The sequence below is a fragment of the Elaeis guineensis genome, chromosome 1 (genome assembly GCF_000442705.2).
Source record: "Elaeis guineensis isolate ETL-2024a chromosome 1, EG11, whole genome shotgun sequence".
NCBI lineage: Eukaryota > Viridiplantae > Streptophyta > Magnoliopsida > Arecales > Arecaceae > Elaeis > Elaeis guineensis.
The window spans coordinates 140,507,590-140,530,421 of NC_025993.2; the positions used below are offsets into that span (position 1 = coordinate 140,507,590).

At 35.6% G+C, this 22,832-nt stretch overlaps 1 long non-coding RNA gene across 1 annotated transcript in view; it reads left to right on the plus strand.

Moving 5' to 3' along the window:
* The first annotated feature begins 733 nt into the window (after positions 1–733).
* Positions 734–22,832, plus strand: part of LOC105060366 (retinoblastoma-related protein) — a 35,657-nt gene continuing 13,558 nt past the window's right edge. Inside the window, exons 1-6 of the long non-coding RNA XR_012139977.1 lie at positions 734–828; positions 939–1,019; positions 3,141–3,306; positions 3,829–4,148; positions 4,243–5,115; positions 17,508–18,027. This is a non-coding gene — a long non-coding RNA (retinoblastoma-related protein). The remainder of the gene's footprint in view (positions 829–938; positions 1,020–3,140; positions 3,307–3,828; positions 4,149–4,242; positions 5,116–17,507; positions 18,028–22,832) is intronic.

The following is a 22,832-nucleotide window of genomic DNA, read 5'->3' on the forward strand; positions in this document are numbered from 1 at the left end:
AATGGCTTGAAAGTTGGAATAGAAGGTATACTGCAGTGTTGCCGGTTCGACTGTAAGGGGTTGTCTTCTATGGTTCGATGTTGTTTCAGTCCAGCACTCTCTTTTCTTTATTCAATTTCCGTCTTATTAGGAAGAATATCTTTCAGGGACCTATCTTTAATACAGAAATGGAATTCTTTTTCTTGACTTGTTTGCTTCGTCTTCGCCTCCTCTCCTTTGGGCCGATCAAGCTTTTGTTTTGATAAGTCCAGGATAGCTCCCGGAGATACAGAGTCCAAACTTTTATATAAAAAGAGGTTGTTAGGTCCGAGGTAGTGAGGAAGGATCCACTCAACGAAGGTCTCATTGCCGGCGGGCCGTGCAATCAATTTGCCATTTAGAAGAGGACACTCTTTCCCGCGCTAAACCGGAATTTTCCCATATAAAACCCGGAGATAAAAAATAAATAAAAAACAAAAGAAGAGGAGAAAAAAAGGAGAGAACAAGGAGATTTTGGAATTCGTCAAGCCGAGGCCCATTAGGATCCGATTCGAGTCCCCGGCGGCAAAATAACCGTCTGATAGGCCGTCTCCGGCGCTTGCTCCCGGTCTCCCAGCCACGGATCGGGAGGATCGAGTGGGTAACTTCGTGCATATCTCCCCTCGCTCCGCTTTTCGAAATCTCCAAGTTTTTGGGATGATAGATTGATTAAGTTTTGGAAAGGCAGCGGCTTGAATTGATGGGCGCTAGTTCGATGGATGCGGAGGCCGCGAGGCCTGCGCTTCTTCGAGTACGGATGATGGCGGTGGACCGATGGATGCGGAGGCTCAATTCGGTCATCTTCGCAAGGTCTCTTTTGGTTCTTTCTTCGATCTGTTTCCTTTATTTTTATTTCTTGTTTTTGTTCTTCTTTTCTTTTGTGCATGTGATCTGAGTTGGCAATCTGGTTTGAGCTGAAGGAAATGGCCCTTGGTGAGAGCATTGAGAGGCAAGCGATGGCAAATACTTTTTCTTGGTGAGAACATGGAGGAAAGCAAGAAGTATCTCTTGGCTAACATGCCTATGATCGGTAAATTTCCTTTTTCTCTATTTTTATCTCTTCCGATTCTTTTTGTTAATGGTCTAAAGATGAAATCTTTCAGCCTGAGGAGTTGCAGAGGAACCAGGGAAGGCTGAGGTGAAGAAGGATAAAGAAAAAAGGCAGGTCATGTGATGCCAAATACTGAGGGCTGCTAAGCTAAGGTAATTTTCCTGTTCTTTTCTTTTCATTTTCTTCTCAAAATACTGTGAAGTCTATGTGATCCATTTTGCTTTATTACGTGCGTCTTTGGAAATATAGTGTTGAGCTTTCCGTCAAAGAGATGCCACGCTTATCTTTTATTGTCGTCATATTCTCATTGGACGTTCTGATTGGGAGAAGAGGCATGATGCGAGAAATTGATGGGAACGAATTTTAATTTAAACATTTATGACATCCATATGGCATTCTTTGTGGTCTATAACATTTGATGAGCAGTTGAAGGACTTATAGGTGAATGTTGCTTAGTTGACTGATCTGAGCAAGTAAAGTTCTGCCCTCAACAGACTTGGGTTGAAGGGTTGCGGTCTTCTTAGGGCTGAAACTGGATTGGATACCAGCATATCCATATCCATATTTTTTTGTCAGATGAATAAAAATATGAATACGGATATCATTCTGATGTAGAAATTCATATCCATATTTGTTTTAAATGGATACGGATACAATTCGAATACTGAAAGTATGGACATAATTACAGACATAACTTAGATAATTAAATTTTATGACTACAGAATTAAAGATATTACTAAATAAATGATAAATCAAGCTAATAACATGTTTATATGATTGTATATTTTTCTTAAAAATTAATAAGTGCTATATAAAATTTTATAAGATTACATGTAAATTCGGATACACATTGGATAGTTGCTAGCTATATCCATATCTATTTTTCTTTAACGGATACAGATATTAGTCAGATTCTCAAATTTCTGTCCATATCTTGATTGATTTGGATATGAAAATAGATTCGGATAGATAATATCCATACTACTTTCACCCCTAAGTCTTCTCCATGATATATTTATTTATTTATGGCGAAATTGGATTGGATAATATTTGTTTAGATCCATTTTCATATCCAAATATATCCAGATGTGTATATAAATTTCAGTATCTGACTAATATCTATGTTTGTATCCATATCCACTAAAGAAAAATGAATATGGTTATGAAAAAACAATCATCTAATCTATATCCAAATATTTGACTCTATTTGTAATCCTATTTAATTTTATATATCACTCATGAACTTTTAAGGAATATAAATGACCATATTAATTTGTTGTTAACTTGATATACCTTCCACTTAGTAATGTCTTTGATTTTATGTTCATAAAGTTTAATTATCCGACTTATATCCATATTTATATCCATGCTTCTACGATCCGATTTGTATTCATATCCATTTAAAATAAATATAAATATGAATTTTTGCATCCAACTGACATGCGTATCTGTATCTGCATTCATCAAACACAATATATATAGATATGGATATATTGTTATCTGATCTATGTTCAACCCAGTTTCAGCTCTAATATCCGACTTGTATCCGTATCCGTTTAGAACAAATAAGGATGAATATGGATATAAATATGGATATGTTAGTATCCGATCTGTATTTGATCCATTTTCTGCAAAGGTGGTAAGAGTGTTAGTGCATTAGAAATATCTTCTGTAATCTGTAGGATGGGCATGGGAGAGACTAATGAATCCTTGTACTTGCCAATTACTCACGGTTGCTAGAAATATCAACCCTTGGATTTCTAATTCTATTCTTACTTCATCTAGCAACAATATTAGCACATGAATGTTTCTTTGGTTTGATGAACTTGGAAGTACATGTCTGATCTAGTCATACAAGAAGTAATTTGAGCATAACAATATATTGATTATGCTTTTCTTATTTAATGTATGATTTTTAAATATACACTTGCCAGCTGTGCTGCTCGATCATCTACTTATTAGTTACCTATTTAAGTAAGCACAATTGCTTGTGCTTTTAATTCTTTATTCAATCATTTGTCCCACGTAAGTCATGATAGCTTTAGCTTATGACCATGATATGGTATATCAGGTTGTGCAATAAAGCATATAAACAATTCTTCTTGCTGGAGGACATGACCAATGCTCAACAATCTGCAGATTCTAGAAGTATGGAATATGTCTCCAACTGTCATCATTTTGGATGGTTGTTGTTCTTCGCGCAGCATATGCATTCAGTTAGCCATTTTAAAGATCTGGTGATATGTACAGATAAATAAGTGTCGATACTGGTTAGTTTTTCCTCTTGATCATCATTCTTCTGGGGTTTCGTGCTCCATTTTTCTGTTTATTCCAAATGGAGCATGCTCATGTGCAGTATTTTATTCTTGCAATCAGTGAGCATTGATGAAGTTTACATTTAAGAGGCTATGACATGTTTGGTGATTATGTGACAAGCCACACTCATTCTTCACATACCCAAACACTTCAGAAATTTTCCTACTCAACATTCCCTTCACTTTGGTAATGATCCTTTGGGCCCATAAAAGTGGTTTTTTCTGTTTTTGTCTTTCAATGCTTCTAGCTTCATGAATGATAATGTTAGATCTGGTGTATGTGGTTTGTATCTTTGCTTCGGTTAAGAGATCCACAAGGGCGTGAACCTTCTTGCTTCCTCTTGTGACAAATATCATACTTCTGAAGATGACTTAAAGAGAATGATAGATAAGTTAACAATTCAATTGCAGATATTTTGAACAAGAAACTGTTTCTTCTTTCAGAAATCAAAACAGAATCTAGATTGTACCAACACAGGTCCAAAAGTCTTATTTTTTCTTGTCATTGTTATTGTGTATGGGGTTGCCAACATTTTTTTATTGCCTTACAACAAGTTCTTCGGCATCATCACTATGGCAGGTGGCTTGACATATTTTGAGTATCTTCTAGGGGGAAAGTATTGCAATCAAGTCTTCTTATTTTAGAGGGAGTTTATGATGATACAGTTAGTTATCTAGATGAACACATGCTTATTACCAGCGAGGACAATTTACTTGGTACTAGGAGCTTATCTGGAGATGCCATTAGCTCATGCAGCATGAGGGTATATTGGTTTAACCATGCAAGTATAGCTTTGCAACTGAATATAATTTTTTTTTAAACAACAAATTATTTATGGTCCATTTATATCAATGCAGTGGAAATTTGATGCATTTGGCTCACCAGCCGGGACAATGACAAGCCTGTCGACTTCTCATTCTCCTACATCTCCTTAAGTGTTAATTATCCTAATAGCTCCAAAATGGCTCCCATTACACCAGTGAGCAGTGTCATGATGATTGCAAAGTGGCTCCATGATGCCATTTCTCCACTTCCATCAAAAAACCCAACCACAAAGCTTGAAAGGCTTCTTTCATCCTATGACAGCATTGTAACCAGTGACATTACATGTAGGGTCAACATGACATGGGTGGCACTTTTTCGAAGTAATTCTTTCAGAGAATGATGTATTTCTGGGAGTCTTGAGAGTGCTGTTTTGATTGATAGGACATTGCAAGGGAGGGCAAAATGGAGGCCCTGAAGTTGTACAATAGGGTTTTGGAGCAGTTTGTAAAGCAGACTCGCAATTATTGAAACCCAATGATCTTCTTCCTTGTTCTCCAATTTCATCGGTGTATTGCTAGTTCAGCTGGATTAGTTTTGATTGCACATAGGACAGTCGTTACTTAGAGATAACTGGCTTAGCAGCATTTGATTTAAGCAAAGAGGGTTAGTAGCATTTGATTTAAGCAAAGTGATTTAAACTTTTGTTGGCATGAAGAAACTCTACCGAGAGAGTTGAAAGGTAATTTAATTCTTTGAAAGAGCGATCTCTAGAAAGCACAGCATGGGAAAAATATTCATCATTGTATAATTCCTTGATCATAGCAACGCCAGTTCTTGCTGTGGAAACAAATCATTGGGGCATACCATCTGAGCCAATTCTCTCTCTTGATGGCATTGCGATACATCATCATATTCTTAATGGAGCTTGCCATCCCTGCCCTCTCAAAAGTTTGATGCTTTGCCAGGTAACTTTTTTCTTTAAATGAATCTTCATAGTTGTTGCTGTTCAGTTAGTAGTACTGTGTAGTAGATCTGCTGTCATTACTCATTACATGCTCTGGAAGAACCTATTCAAATTGCTTTCTCTAGTATCATAATTATAAAATTTTGATCAATATGAATGTCATGTGCTTAAAATAAAAATTTCCACACATGCATATAGGTTCACACATCTTATAAGGACAACACTGTAATTTTGTTGTTACAATTTGAGGGTTTTAAGCTGCAAGTAGGGCTGAAACCGGATCGGATATGGATCAGATATCAACATATTCATATCCATATTTGTTTTGTCTGACGAATACAAATATGGTATGGATATTATTCGGATGCAAAAATTTATATCCATATTTGTTTTAAATGAATATAGATATAATTGGATATTGGAAGTATGGATATAATTATGAATATAAGTTGGATAATTAAACTTTATGACTACAGAATCAAAGATATTACTAAATAGATGATAAATCAAGTTAATAGCATATTTATATGATTGTATATTTTCTTAAAAATTAATAAGTGCTATATAAAATTATATAGGGTTCCAAGTAGATCCGGATATTTAGGTATGGATCGCATAGTTGTCTATCCATATCCATATTCATTTTTCTTTGCTGGATATGGATACGGATATGGATATTAGTTGGATTCTCAAATTTTTGTCCATATCCGGATTGATTTCGATGCGAAAACGGATCTGGATGCATATTATCCATATTACTTTCACCCCTAGCTGCAAGTCTTTTGACTTGTTGTGAACCTTCTTGAACCATAGTTTGATGCAGGTAAGGAACCTGTTTTCCTCTTGAGATGAGATGGAAAGGAAAATTGGTTAATGGCTAGGTCAGATAATTGCCCCTGGTTGTCATCAGAATAAAAGAGAGAAGTAGATGGGTTCAATTGCCTTGAAATTTAAAGACATAACCATCAAATTGCTGCCCATATAGAGAGGGGGATAACTAAATTCTATGCTATTGAAGACTAAAGATATATAAAAGGAAATTTGTTTAAAAGATGAATAGATAAAGATAACACAAAATTGGTCTAATGCTTCATTCATAGATCCCCTTTTTCTTGTTTGCAATTTCACATCTATATGCCCATTGTTGTCACGTTCTTCTTACCAACCACTTGGATAAATGCTATCATTTTGCATTTTTCCTCGTTAATTACCAACATTAGCTTTAAATTTGGAGCCCTTCCTCTAGCTTTCATGTTATGTTACCTGGTAATTATTTTTCAACTAACTGAGCTAATATTTTCCATCATCATTGCCAAAGACTTAGGCACCCATGCTTAGCCTATAACATAACAGCTTGTAAAATTTTCCTAAGTATGTACTTGGGCCTTCTTGTGCACTTTTGACCTATTTGGTTCAATCAGTCAGTTTTTTGTATTCTTGGTCTATCCTCTGAATCCTTTTGATTTAGCCTACCATCCTTAGCTGGAATTTTTTGGTGGCCATTACCTCTCTTTGTCAAGATCAATGTTCATCGAACCGTCCCGAATCAGATGGTTCAGATTGTGCCGAAACATACCGGTAGGGTACTGGTCTAGTTCTGATGTGCAAAACGGCATAGTGGCCATCTCGGAGGGAGGGAGGAGAAAGAGAAGAAGAGAGAAAGGGGGGAGAGAAGGAGAGAGAGAGAGCAAGAGAGGGCCGTCGGAGGCCGCTAGAGGTCATCTGAGCTCTTGTCGAGCTTGATAAGAGCAGAGAGAGGGAAGAGAGAGGGGGAGATCTTACGGATCACAGGAGGCCCTCAGAGGCCTTTGGACGGATAGCGACGCCGCTGCGAGCTCTCTGACAGTTGGCGAGCCAGCTCCGAGAGAGTTAAGGGCGGTCGAGGCTGAAGGAGGGCCTCAACCCTCCTCCAGTTCGAAATAGGTAAACCTTTATTTCGTAATTTTTTTTAAATTTTTAATAGACGAAATTGGCAATACAGTTGCCGACTTCACCTTTTTTTTTTGTAATTTCAGTTGGTTGACTTCAACCGAAACTACAAAAGAAAAGCTGCCGACTTTGCTTGTTAAAAACCAAAAAGAATTATGAAATCGGGACGAACCCCTATTTCGAACTAGAGGGTGGAGGCCCTCCTCCGGCCTCGGCCACCCTTAGCTCCCTCGAAGCTAGCTCGCTGGCCGTTAGAGAGCTCTCGACGGCATTGCCATCCATCCAGAGGCCTTCGAGGGCCTCTAGTGACCTGTAAGATTGTCCCCTCTCTCTTCTTCCCTCCCTTTGCCCTTATCGAGCTCGGCAAGAGCTCGGATGGCCTGGCCGTCAGAGGTCCTCTCTTTCTCTCCCTCTCCCTCCTCCCTTTCTTCCTCTCTTTCTCCTTGTCTCTCCCTCTTCCTCTCTTTCTTCTCCCTCTCCCCTTCTTTGCCCTATCGGTTTGGCTCGGCATGGATCCATATCGAACCGTGCTGCCAGTCAGCCGGCATGGGGTTCAATTCGACAGTCCTCGGTCAAGATCACTCAGCCTGTCTTGATAACACTATATGGTGCTTGCACACTTATTTTGGAATTGTTTGTGATGTTGTCATATGTCATTTTCAAACACATCTGATGACTCCAACCAACAATCAAGAGTCATTATTTGAAATATCCTCCACATCTCGTTTGCCAACAGTCAAGAGGGTGATGGAATATACCTGGCACCACCTCCATTATTTGGATCCCGCGTTTGATAGGTTTTCATTACCTATTCGGATTCTTCATTAGTGGCACAGCAAAGTTGCTGCTTCTACCAAGGGTGACAGCTACAAGCATCATATTTCTACATTCCCATCGGTCACATTAAGTGGTATATGTGACACATGCCATCCTAAAGATCTATAATCCATAGGGATCCTTCCCATACATCTTGGTCCAGTGCACCCGGCCTTTTATAAAGGTTTCTATTCTTCTCTTTTTTTGTTATGTTAAGAACCCTAATTTTTTAAAACTTCTTTTGGTTCTCTACGCAAACCCTCTTTATCGTAACCTTGACTTGGTCAACCTGGCCTAATCTAAAGCCTAACAAGTTGAGAAAAAGAAGAGCAATTAGAAAGATCTATTCTTCCCAAGTTTGTGGATTCTTAGGTATTACTACTTGACCTTCTAGCTTCCTTGTCTTGGGCCCATCTTTGAATCAAGCATCCTTTCTTCTCCTCTTTAGGACATCAATCTGGAAGTACTTCAACCCTCATTGGTCTTGGCCTACTAAGTCAAGCCTTTGGGATACTTGGTTTGACGAGATTTTTTGATAGAAGAAATTGGTTTAGGAGCAAAATAGACTCAAATATTATTTCATTCTTTAGGTTCCTTCATGTTGAACATCGGGCCCTTCTCTTTGCCGCCCTCTGTTTTTGGTCACTCGACCAATACCTTTACTTAAATCATGGGATATCCATCTCTAGTTTAGGGATTCTTTAGGATCTTAGGCCAACTGATGAGGAATCCAATACAAATATGATGGTTGACACTCTTGATGATGAATTTGGCCTTGAAAATCTTTGAATCTCCTTTACTTTTAGGGCCCATTCTTAGGAGGGCAAATAACTTACCTGGGAATCTCTATTTTGTTGGATAAGTATTTCGTAGGCAACATTTAGACAAAAAATAATTTACCCATGTTCTTTTTATGTATTGGAAAATGGTTTCAAAATCTATTATCAATATTCTTTTTCATTACTACTTTCTCTGATAAGTTGCTAAGATCTATCTATATTTTCCATAATACCCTTTATATATAAATATATCTATCATATATATTATGGTTTATATTATATTATATCTAATTTAATATATCATAATATGATATAAATAATATATTTTATTCTACTATAATATTAGACATTATATTATACTATATATAATATAATATAATATTATTATATATTATATTATAATGATAATAATATATATTATGTTATATTATTACATGATTAGGGATATTTTAGGAACAAAATAAAAAAATATTTTTTTGGCTGATGGGATAATGACTTATCCATCTTCTAGGTGAGTAAGTCTTTTCTTCCATTTCATGGGTAAATGCTCCCTATGGAAAATAACTTATCCACTTAGAAAAGCATAAGAATATGGATAAGTTGGTCAATGAGAAAGTTGACCCATTTTTCATGATATTTATCCACCAAATAATGGACCCTTAGAGTTAATTCAATTGACATTCTTCTCTTCAGCTGAATGTAAGATTTAAATCCTTCTTTAATTGGCAGTTGATGTTTAGCCAAGGGCCCTAGCATTTCTATGTAAATACCAAGCAAAGAAATCTTGGTCCTTTGATGGTAGTGTTAGGGATGGGAGAGGTGGTGCGGGCTATGTTATTTGGGGCCTGGGTGGTAGATTGTTGGCTGTAGGGGGCTCACATCTCTTCGAGCCGTCTGTCCTCAGAGCGGAGCTCCACGTTGCTTAGGCGGGCATCATCTACTTGAGGCAGGAGCTGCGAGCGGAGAGGATCTTCGTTGAGGGTGACTCAATCATAGTCATCGGCTGCATCCGAGACAAGATGAAGTATCTGGAGGTTTATTTGCTGCTCGACGATATCTGGAGGTCCCTTCATCATGCTACCATGATGTCTGTCCGGTATATCTTCCGAAAGGTGAACAACGCCATGGATTGGGTCGCATCTTTTGTTGTCGAGCACGTCGGAGATTGGATCTGGCGTCAAAACGATGATTGCCCTTGGGTCCTATGAGATATTTTGTATTTTGATTTTTTGGGCTGTACTCATACTAGAACGATGTAATGGCCTGCTTGTATCCAAAAAAAAAAATCTCGGTCATTCTTCAACAACAAGATCATCTTATCTTGATGTTCTAAACTCCAATCCAGCTGTAAAAGTAGGTCACTTTTTAGTCTACCCTTAAATAAATGACAACTAAAGGATCGATGGACAATGCTAGGTTGAGTTGCTAAATAGTACCTCATCTGATGTATCTTCTTCATGAACAAACTTGGCCACACAAGTCGATGTCCCCAGGAGTTGCTCTGTTACTGTATAAGTTGTGAACCTATTCCATAGCTTCCTTCACAGCCTCAAATGCTTCACAATTCTTGCCATAGCTACTATATTGGACTAATCAGCTTCTCAATACCCATTGGCTGCAACATTTTCAGAACATAGGATAAACCAACAAAATTAGTCTTCACAACATTTGAGGCTGCAAGGTTAGTTGGCCTTCCATATCTATCTTGTTCTGTGAATGTTATAAGACCAAGATTCTCATCATAGAGTCTGGTTTCAGTCACATTGGCATTTAGCAGAAAGATCTATTGTTCATCATGACATTTTCTACTTAGTCTTTCCCTTATTTTGCATCTAGGTTCCACAACACCATGAATGGATGGAGAGATGAAGGCACACAGTAGTTCACATGGATCCAATCATGATTAGGCAATGCATTGTATGTGGTAGCAGTTTCAATCGCAAAGAAGGCGGTTGTTGAAGTTCTCGATCCCGCCTACAAATGGACCGACTAGACTTCAGTAGGTTTACATGATTTGCTCATGTAGTTACCACTACATCTGCTATGAGTAGATCATTGTCTCCTTTTCCAAGTTTCTTCATGATTGATCCCGACCTTATATTAACTATTGCATTATTGTCTACTAGTGTTTGCCATATCGGTCTCCCAAACATACGCATATCAACATATAGAGGCTTAATATGTTTAACCCATTTCATTGGTAAGTTTCTAAAACAACACTTAGGCTGTGTCATGGCTGGATTCCATTATGGCTACCTCTACTGGCCAGGACTATTCATTCTTCGATTGCTCTTGGACTGAGTCATCAACTTCTTTTGCATATAAGATTTCAAGGCACTCACTTTGCTCATCTATATCTCCTTCTATGAAGGGTGGTTGATCAGTCCTTGATTGGAAGATATAAGACAAAGTAAATGCCACGTTGACTTCTACTTTCTTTGGCAAGGATCCAAATTGAATATTAGAACTAGCATATAACCCATGAAATGCATGAGATACATATACTACCCTTAAAATAATTTTTATTAATTATATAATAATTTACAAAATAAGATATTTTATTATATATAAAATGCTATTTTATTAATAAATATTTTATCAGTTTCATTAGAAATATTATTTTATTAATACATTGATATATAATTAAATATTATTAATATTCTAAAATTATTATTAATATAAAATTATTTTTCGCTACAAAATACTATTTTTATTAGAAGATCATTAGTATTATTAGTTTATTAATATTGTTAAATAAAAGGTCATTAATATTATTAGTATTATTAATATTGTTAATTATAGTATTTTACTAAAATATTATTACTTTTAATTAATGTATTAAAATATAATCTCTAGACATGCTGCCCATAACCTCCCTTTGAAGCTGTGCAGTTCATTAATGTAAGTTCTCAAATCATAAAAGAAAAATTATGCTTTCATCTTGTACCATTTATAAAAGGACCAACTGAGTTTAATAACACTCTTAACAATAGATCTATATCTTAGTAGGACATACTTTTTATCTAGTGAAAGAATGACTTATATACAATACGTGCGACGCTGGATTATGTAAAGCATCCTTATTTTATTTCTTATGGCTCTTCTCTACTTTTCAACACAGTCTAGCCTCTATGGTTATAATTTCTCCCTTCCTACTATCTCTATAGAAAAGATCAATGAAGAAAATGGATGTTTGCTTTAAAAGAAACCATCTTATTAGAATTAGTCTTGGTTTTCCAGCCTTTTACCATAGACTCCTTGAAATCAGCCTCTGAAAACCTCTTTGGATGTAGGATAGAAAAAGGCAAGAGAAGACGAAGAGGGAAGAGAAGAGGAGGAGAAGAAGGCAAAGGGAGAGGGTGGCTTAATATTGTGTATTGTCAAATCTCAATAATGCAAATTATATTCTCAATTAATATGGTAATGGATTTATGCAGATAACCCAATATCCTAACAAGAGTCTGCATAAAAATAAAATACTAAAGTGCTAATAATATTCTATCCTAGAGTTCATAAAATTCTAGTCCTGGAGCTCTTGTAAAAATAAAATTCTCTAATTCTGAAATAAAATAATTTTTTAATCTCTATATTTGTGCCTAATAGAAGTGCACCTAGATTTCTTATTAGATGGTCCTCCATCATGCTCTCCTGATTGGAAGAACTCAACTCTAGAGAGTTTGACCATAGTATTGCTCGAGCATATCAGGATTCAAGGTACGAAACTCATCCTCCGTGATCCAAGAAGCATTAGATGAGCCTTCCTATTGCATAAGATAATGATACAAGCAACCATTAGAAGAAATAACAATCTCATTATCCAAAACTGCTTCAATCTCATCTCTTTGCTGTAGAAAATATTGCGCCTTAGGAGTTGAAGTACCTGCAGGAATATTAGATGGCAAAGCAAGAGGTTCTAAGGTACCTCGATAAGATAATAAGTACATGTTTAGGGGTGCATTTGTACTCATTAAAAATGATTTCGGATTTAAAAATAGAATTTCGAGTGTTTGGCTACAATTTAAACATAATTTCGGATTTTGTTTAAGATTTTTCAAAACGTGGTTTACGTAAAGCTTACCTCCTACTTTCTATGGATGTAGCACTGTAAGCTAAATATCGCGTTTGTGGAAAGTTAGTTTTTTTAAGAAAAATTACGTGTTACTGTCTCAGTACCCCTTGCACAGTTGCACATCTCTTTTTCCACTTTTTTGTCTATCAAGACTTGTTCTTCAGATTAATCTCATTTTATCTCCATCCATATCTCCGATTAGTCTCTTCTCATCTTTATCTATGTCTCCTATTTTCCGACTTCTAGGATTATTCATCTTCTCTCATCTCTGTTTATGTTTTCTTTTGTCCGACTTTCTTGTCTATCAAGACTACATCTCTTTTTGTCCAACTTTCTTGTCTATCAAAACTCTTTCTTTCTTCAAATTAATTTCATCTCATCTCTAGCCATATCTCCGATTAATGTTTTCTCATCTCCATCTCCTATCATCTCCATCTATGTCCCCTTTTTTTTGACTTTCAGATTATTAATCTCCTCCCATCTCCCCCCTTTTTTCGATTTTTTTTGTCTATCAAGATTTTTTCTTTCTTGACATTGATCTCCTTTCATCTCCATCCACATCACGACCCTTTTTTGTTGACTTTTTTGTGTATCAGGACCCTTTCTTCGATTAATCTCATCTCATGTCCATCCCCGCCTAATGAAAGAAAGTGGATAACTTTAAAAAAATATACAAAAAGAAAGATGAGAAAAAAATAAAATAGAGAATTTTATATCCAAACAATTTTAGAATCATTTTAGATATTTGTCCTTTTTGGTCATTTTGTCATTCAAAAGCAGCTTTTGGATTTGTTAATCAAATAGACAGCAAATTATTTCTACAGCTTTAGAATAGTTTTAGGATATTGACAGCCAAAAAAACTACTTTGTCTTAAAGTAGCTTTTGACATCAAAACACAACTTGTACTAAAAATTACTTTTTGGCCAAAAGCTATATCATCCCAAACAGACCCTAAGTTCTCTAGATTGAAAACAAGTGTAGTTTTTATATGATTAGGTAAATCAAGTAAATATGCATTAGGTCCAAGTTTTCTAATGATGGAGAATGGGCCAATGGCTTAGGCATGCAATTTTGGGAGGAACTTTTCGACAAATATTTTGGATGAATGCGAGCCATGATATTATCTCCTCTATTAAAATCCTTGGCCCTAGAATGCACATCAGAAGTAAGTTTATAGTCCATATTACTCATTTTTAATTTTGCATCTAAATTTATGGTTCAAGATATAGATACCCTTTTTAATAGGAGCCTGAGGGAGTGATTTATTCTTAGATTTAGAATCCTTATTTGAGGGTTTGGCAGCGGTCAAAATAATAGTGTGCTCTCACTCATTATCCATGGTAGTGGACAAAACAGACCTCACTACATCACAATAGTAGTTATTACCTCTAAATCATCCTCAAACTCTACCTCATCTCAAGAATATTTTATGGGATCTACTACTTGGTCCATAACCTCTTGTGGATCATTAGACTCCTGCTTTAAAGCTAAAGCTTGCTGAGGACAACATGCAGCTATGTGACCTCTATTGTGACAATGATGATAGTGTACTGAAGAACCACTAGAACAAATATCATCTATAGAACCACTAGAATGAGTAACAGACTAAGTTTCCTATTCTTAGCAGCACTATCCCTAGAAGTTGTCTGAGAAACAACCTTAGATTGGATAGTGCTGCTTGTAGCCTCCAATTATCATCCACCAATTCCAGGCTTTACCCTTAAGCTTACTCTTAAAATATAGAAATAAGCTCGTCATGTGATAGTACGAAAATTAGTCTATAATGGAAAGGAGCCAAGGAGTAAAAGCTTCAGCATTTGAATACTAATAAATGTCTTCCACTTTAATCTAAATATAATGGAGATATCTTCATATCAGACTCAACATAGGTGATTTGCAAGTCTGGTCATAGAATGAACTTGCACTATCCTGCTCAAGAATGTTGCTGGAGTGAAGTTATCCGTTTGATTGATTGCTCGATCCTTGACATTAGCTACTCCCATGTGTCCACTCATGGATTGGTACTTTCTATTTGGTTACTCATGTTGATGCATCTATTGTGCTTGTGTATATGCAAGCTGGGATTTCTGCAATAAGACTTTTTTTGTCATTGAAACTTTGCTAAGTAGGCTTTCTATGGCTTGGTGTTTGTTAGTTTCTGTGCTTGAAGATAGCTTTCCGGCATTGGTTGGTTACAGACAATGTCCTGGGTGTTGTCGGAACAACCACTTACATTGAGCTGAGGTTGTCATTGGATTACGTTCCACCTTGAAGAATTCTGCTTAATGTTGACATGATGCAGGGAGCTAAAACTTCTTTCAAAGCAGGGTGGGATCTAGCAACTAGGGTTCAATTGCTTTAGCAGGTGGCACCTAGTTTAGGTTGCATGTATAGGGTATGGCATGCCTATGAGTGTTTAGCGAACATGGTTTAAATACTTCTAGGATAAACCAATGGGACCGGAACGATCCCTCAAACCACAGGGTGGGAATTTTGGATTGTAAAGCACTCATAACTCAAGCAGGAAATTTTAAAGCAATAAGAAATTGAATAGACTAGGAATTCGACAGCAACTAGGACTTCAAAAGCAAACTAGATTTTGAAACTTTGTTTTTGAATTGTTAATAAATCCTTTTTAACTTGGAATTCTGCATCAACTAGGAATCTTAAGTCGACTAGGAATTCAAAAGTGAAAAGGAATTGAAAAGCAACATTTCTTCAAATTTAGCTTGAAGTAGAAATTCTATAGCAACTAGGAGTTGACTGGGAATTTGAAACCAAATAGTTTGTTCTTTTTGCAATTGCAAAAGAACGGGAATACTAAATTTGCTTTTGTTGACCCTAGAAATTGATTTTGATGAATAGCAAAATGTTTGAGTATATGATTTGTCTAATAGTTTCATTAAGATGATGTTTCAGATAAATTAGTAGGTATCAAAAGATTGATCCTTAAGACTCAAACAAATTCGAAGGAAAAGATTTTGGAAGCTTAATTGGAGTGAAGGAACTTTGAAATTAAAGTGTGAAAGGTCATCAAAAGATTGGAATCAAAACATCTTTTAATTTAAAAAAGTTCAGAAAAAATTCAGTTGAGGGCATCTTGAGTCGACTCAAGCAGAATTTGAGTCGACTTAAGCTGAAAATCAGAAGAAAAAGTTCTGGCATGCCAATGTTTCAGCTGGCATAGCCTCGAGTTGACTTAAATTTCACTCAAGCCGATTTGGATGAGAAATGACAGAAATATAATTATTCAGAATAGAAAATTGAAGCACCGAGCGGCAGATTGAGTCGACTCGAGTTATTCGAGTTGAAGTTGCAGGAAAAGACAGAGTGTTGGATTTTCGAGAAGGCAGACTCGAAGGCCATTCTAGTCGACTCGAGTCCAATCTAAATCGAGTCGAATTCCCACGGCTAGTTCCGCAGAATTTTCAGAACTTTGCAGAAATATGCCCAACAGCTCTATTTTGGATTCCAATGGTCAAAATGGCTTTTTGAACTTTCAAATAGTGATTTAATACTTTCAACAATTGATTGACAAGACAAGAAAGAGAGAATCAAAGAGAAAAATGAAAAACAACAAGAAAAGGCCACGAAGCATTGAATAGAGAGCTTTCATTCCTTAACCATCTAAACAATCAAGTCAAGAGAGCCTTTTCAACAAGAAGACAACTCCCTCAACTAAAAAGTTTCCTTAAAAAGAGATTCCACAAGCTTCATCGACAATCATTTACTCATTAAGGAGCTTTGTAGTTTTATTATTTTGTTTTCATCTATTCTGCTGTAATTAGCTTCAATTGGAGATTGAAGCTAGGGGATAGGCTCATCCAAGCTTTGTAATTGGATTGTAAGCCAAGGGTTGGCTTGGGTAGGTTTTGGTTGGTGATCCCGTGCAAAACCAACTGGATTTTGGATAGTGAGCCCGAAAAAAACTATCTGACTGTAATTTTAAACAGATTATAGTGAAAATTCCTAAGAGGGTCTTGGCGAGTGGACATAAGTGTTGGGGACATCGAACCACTATAAAAATTATGATGTTTGTGTGTTGCTTGCCTTCTATTCTTCTTTCCATCTTTTCTATATTTTAGCTTACTTGATTGCATAATTTTCTGCACTCACTCATTCCTCACTATTTTGTAAAATCAGCACATATCTTGTTTAAATTTTTGAAAATTTAATTCACCCCCCTCTTGGGTTGTCTTGCTAGGCAATAAATGATATCAGAGCTTGGTACTCAGCAATATTTGATCCAACGATCAAGAATTAAGATCAAATGGCAACCCAAATGAGTGCCTTTCTTGCCAGGGGCAATCAACCAACCGACCATCCTTGCTCAATAGAACAAATTATACTTATTGAAAAACACATATGTGTATTCAAGTACTAGATTATCAACTTTAGAGAGCGATAATTAAAGGTCCACATACACCCACAATTAATGTCGATGGTAATGATGTTTCTAAACTCGAAGAGGATTGGGATGAGCTTGATATAAAATTGATTGAATTAAATGCTAAAGCTATGAATGTCCTATATTATGCATTATATGCTAATAAATTTAGTAGAATTTCAACTTGTATTTCAGCTAAAAAAATTTGGAATAGGTTGGAGGTTACCTATGAGGGCACCAACCAAGTCAAGGAGTCTAAAATTAATATGCTTGTTCATAGATATAAATTGTTCAAAATGGAGTCAAATGAATCTATTATGGATATGTTCACTAGATTTACTGACATTATAAATAGTTTAAAAAAATTAGAAAAATCTTATACTAACAGTAAATTTATTTGCAAAATTCTTAGATCTCTACCGAAAGCATGGAAAGCCAAAGTCACTGCAATCTAAGAAGCCAAGGACCTCAATAAGCTTCCATTAGAAGAACTTCTTGGTTCTTTCATGATCCATGAGTTAACCATGAAGCAAAATATTGAGGAGGAAAGTAAGAAGAAAAAAATCATCGCACCCAAGTCAACCGTAATTGAAGATGATGAAAGCGATGAGTCAGATGAAGAAGGTGAAGAGGATGATTTGGCTTTGATTGCAAGAAGGTTCATGAAGAAGAAGAGACAAAACTTCAAGAGAAGGCCATTTAAAGGAGAACCGAGCAAAGATAGGGAGAAGGAGAAAGACAAAGAACTCTCCGTGTGTTTTGAATGCAAGAAGCCCGATCATTTTAAGATGGACTGCCCCCTTCTCAAGAAATCAAGCAAGAAGATTAAGAAGAAGGCAATGATGGCCACATAGAGCAATTGTGAGGACTCAAGCTCCGACGAGAAAATATAAGAAGTGGCCAACCTTTGCTTGATGGCTCATCAAGAAGAGGTAAGTGCTGAAAACTCTCTAGATTTCATATTTGATGAATTACAAGAAGCATTTTCCAAACTTATGACTGAATTTAGAAAAGTAACTGTGAAAAACAAAGAATTAAAGAAATAAAATCTTAATTTGATTCATGAAAAGGAACAAATTTTAAAAAAGGTTGAGTCTCTAGTTCGTGAAAATCAGAACTTAAAAGATGAATTGAAAAAGCTTAAACCCTTTATTAAAAAATTTACTTTTAGTTTCGAAAAGCTACAAATGATTTTAAATGAACAAAGAGTTATTTTCAATAAAGCCGGTTTAGGATTCAAACCTAAAAAGAAACAAAAATTATTTAAGAACTTCTTTGTAAAAGCTTCTTCAAACTTTTCTTCAAATGTAACGTGCTTGTGTTGTGAAAAAATGGAGCACAAATCTTATTCATGTGATTTCAGAAAATTAAATGGAAACGTGATTAGAAAGGTATGGGTTCTAAAAGAAACCATAAGAACCAACCCTAAGGGACCCAAGATGACTTGGTACCTAAAATCTTTACTTGATTCTCTTTTATAGGTGTGTCTTGCAACCAAAAGAAGAAAAAGGCTTTGGTATCTTGATAGTGGTTGCTCAAGACACATGATGGGTGACAAATCATAATTTGTCACTCTTGAATTAAAGGATGGAGAAATTGTTACCTTCGGAGATAATAGAAAAGGACGTATCATTAGTATTAGTAACATTCACATCTCTCCCTCTACCTCCATTTAAAATATTTTGTTAGTTGATGGATTGAAATATAACTTATTGAGTATTAGTTAATTTTGTGATAAGGGATATAAAGTAACTTTTGAATCATTATTATGTATTATATCTAGTCCTAATGATAATGACATTATGTTCATTGGATATAGGTATGATAATATCTACATGGTTGATCTAGATGATCTTCATATGAAGAATGATCAATGTATTGTTACAATGGATGCCAAAGTTAGTGAGACTAGCTGGTTATGGCATCGTAGATTAGGCTATGTAAGTATGGATTTATTTTCCAAGCTAATTAAAAGAGATCTTGTTAAAGCTTTACCAAAACTAAATTTTGAAAAGAATCGAATTTGTGATGCTTGCCAACTTGAAAAACAAACAAAAAACTCTTTTAAACCAAAAAATATTGTTTCAACTTCTAGACCCTTAGAATTACTTCACATGGATTTGCTTGGACCAACTAAACCACAAGCTTAGGAGGAAAAAGATATGGTCTTGTGCTTGTAGATGATTTTTCACGTTTTACATGGATTATATTTTTAGTTCAAAAGGATAAAATATTTTCTGCTTTTACTAAATTTTATCGCAAAGCATTAAATAAGAAGAACTTATTAATAGTGTGCATTCTTAGTGACCATGGAACCGAGTTTAAAAATCATCAATTTGAAAGTTTTTGCAATGAAAAAGGAATAGAATACAATTTTTCTGTACCTAGAACATTTCAACAAAATGGGATAGTAGAAAAAAAAATCGTACTTTGGAAGAAATGGCACGCACTATATTATGTGAAAGTGACCTACCAAGATATTTTTGGACGGAAGTTATCAATACAGCATGCTATATTTTAAATCGTGTTTTAATTTGACCTATTTTAAAGAAAATACTATATGAGCTTTGGAAAGGTAGAAAATTGAGCATAAACTACTTTCATGTTTTTGGTTGCAAATGTTTCATACTAAATAATGGAAAGGATAATTTAAAAAAATTTGATGCCAAGTCGATAAGGGTATCTTTTTAAGATACTCTATATCTAGCAAAGCATGTAGAGTCTTCAATAAAAGAACTCTTGTTGTTGAAAAATCTATCCATGTAGTTTTTGATGAATCCAATGACAAGTCTTTTAGAAAGGAAGATATTTTAGATGAGGATGCAGAAATTTTGACCAACAAAATGGATGATCTCACATTAAAGAATAATCCACCTCAAAATGAAAAAGAAGACTTAAAGAAGGATGATGAAGAAGAGAAGATTGAAGAACCCACTCCAAGCCAAATGGATGAACTACTTAAAGAGTGGAGGTATGTGCATGGACACTCAAAAGATTTAATTATTGGTGATCTATCTCAAGAGATAAGAACTCGCTCTTTTCTAAGAAATGTTAATACTTATTTAGTTTTAGTATTTTAAATTGAACCTAAAACTATTGAAGAAGCTAAACACGACCCAAATTGGATAAATGCCATGCAAGAAGAATTAAATCAATTTGATAGAAATAAAGTTTGGACTTTAATTGATACACCTAATGACTATCCGATAATTGGAACTAAATGGGTGTTTAGAAACAAACTAGATGAAAATGAAATTATTGTTAGAAATAAAGCTAGATTAGTAACTAAAGAATATAATTAAGAAGAAGGTATTGATTTTGATGAAATTTTTGCCCAGTTGCTAGATTAGAAAAATTAGATTGTTACTTACATTTGTATGCTTCATGAATTTTAAACTTTATCAAATGGATATTAAAAGTGCATTTTTAAATGGTTATATAGTTGAGGAAGTTTATATTGAACAGCCATCTAGATTTCAAAATCATGCATTTCTTGATCATGTTTATAAATTGCATAAGGCACTTTATGGCTTAAAATTGGCCCTTGAGTATGGAATGAGAGATTAAGCAAATTCCTGCTAGATAATAAATTTACTAGAGGAAATGTTGATAAAACCTTATTTTTGAAAAAAAAAAAATAAGGACTTATTAGTAGTACAAATTTATGTTGATGACATTATTTTTTTGGAGCTCTAATGAATCCTTTTGTTAAGAATTTGCTAAGATTATGCCGGGTGAGTTCGAAATGAATATGATGGGAGAGCTGAATTTTTTTCTCGGACTTCAAACCAAGCAAACATAAGAGAACATCTTGATCAATCAAACCAAATACACAAGGAAGATACTCAAAAAGTTTAGGATGGAGACGTCAAAATCTATTGGTAGCCCCTCTTGTAAGCTTGATAAAGATGAAAAAGATAAAAATATAGACATAAAGCTGTATAGAGACATGATAGGATCTTTACTTTATCTTACTGCAAGTAGGCCAGATATTATGTTTAGTGTTTGTATGTGTGCAAAATATTAATCAAATCCTAAGGAATCTTATTTGCTTGCGGTTAAAAGGATTTTTAGATATTTATCCGGCACACTTAATGTTGGATTATGGCATGATAAGCTTTCACCTCTTGAATTAATTGGATACTCTGATGTTGATTTTGCTGGTTGCAAACTAGATACGAAAAATACTAGTGGTACCTACCAATTTCTTGGAGTTAATTTTGTGGTTTAGCAAGAAACAAAATTCGATAGCATTACAATGGCCGAGGTCGAGTATATTGCTGTCAGAAGTTGTTGTACTCAAATCACGTGGATTAAGCAACAACTTGAAGATTTTAGTATAAAACTTAACAAAATTCCAATAAGGTGTGACAATATAAGTGCCATCAACTTAACTAAAAATCCAATCCAACACTCAAGATCAAAACACAGAAATAAGGCACCACTTCATAACAGATCATGTATAAAATGGTGAGTAATGCTAAAGTTTGTCTGCATAGATAAACAAGTAGCTGACATTTTCACCAAACCTCTTAGTGAAGAAAGGTTTAGTTTAATTAGAGGAGAACTAAGAGTTTGTTATCATTTAGATTAGGGTTTTTGAATCTCTCTCATTTGGATAAAATTCAATCAAATTTCTTTGAATTATCATCAATTGAATTTCTTAGAAGAACCTTGACACTCTTAGTATTTCAAATTTTCATAAAAACAACAGAGTATCTTAGACTCATGCTCGAGTGACTCGAATGTAAATATGAGTCGACTCATGCTTGAGTCAACTTGAGTTAAATTTGAGTCGACTCAATTGTTGGGACCGCAAATCTTAAAGTCGGATCTGCGGTTCCTGTTCTTGCCTTAACTCGCTTTGAAATTGTTCCAAAGCCATTCCTTTCCCTTTCAAAACGTCAGAGATCATCTCCTCACTCGTCTCCACCTTCGATCTATCATTTTCCCTTTGATTCCTTCCTAGATTCGACGGGATGGGTCCCAAAAGGTAGGCGGTGCACAAGCTCAAGTGATCCTTATTCAAGCTTTAGAAGAATGGAGGACTAAGGCTTGGACTAGTGGGGCTTCGACTCAAGGAGAGGAATCGAGTTGACCCACTGTTGAACCCCCTAGAGAAGAGGAGCAAGCATCTGAGGAACAAGGTACTTTTTTCCTTTCTCAGTCCACTCCAACAGGAAAGCTGGCAACTAGGGCAATAGCCATGGGAAGGAAAGTAGATTTTGGCTTATTTGATAAGTATAATTTTTCTATGAGTAGATGGATTGAAGCAATGGGGTAGAAAAATTTTTGTACCATCGACCTACCCATGTATCCCCAATTGGTGAGAGAATTTAATGGGAACCTAAAAAGAGGGTCTCGAGAAGTTGGTTCTACTGTTAAGGTTGAGTTTGATCTCACTGAGGAGAAGATTGGATAGATTTTTGGGATTCCCCATGGTGGGATTATACCTGAGAGACTCCCGACATAAAGGAAGGGTTAAGGACTATAGTAGGGAGAGATGATATAGAGGGTGATGTACTTGCCAACACCATAACACTTGAGATGAGACTTCTGCACCACATGATAGGAGGGATCCTTATCCCTAAGCTGGGGAGACATGATTTTGTATTTGAGAGGGAGCTTAGGGTCATGATGTATATTGTCAGAGGCATTCTTTTGAACCTTCTCGGGATCATGTTACACCAGATGAGGGAGATGGTATCAAAGAAGAATAGATGTTTACCTTATGGTA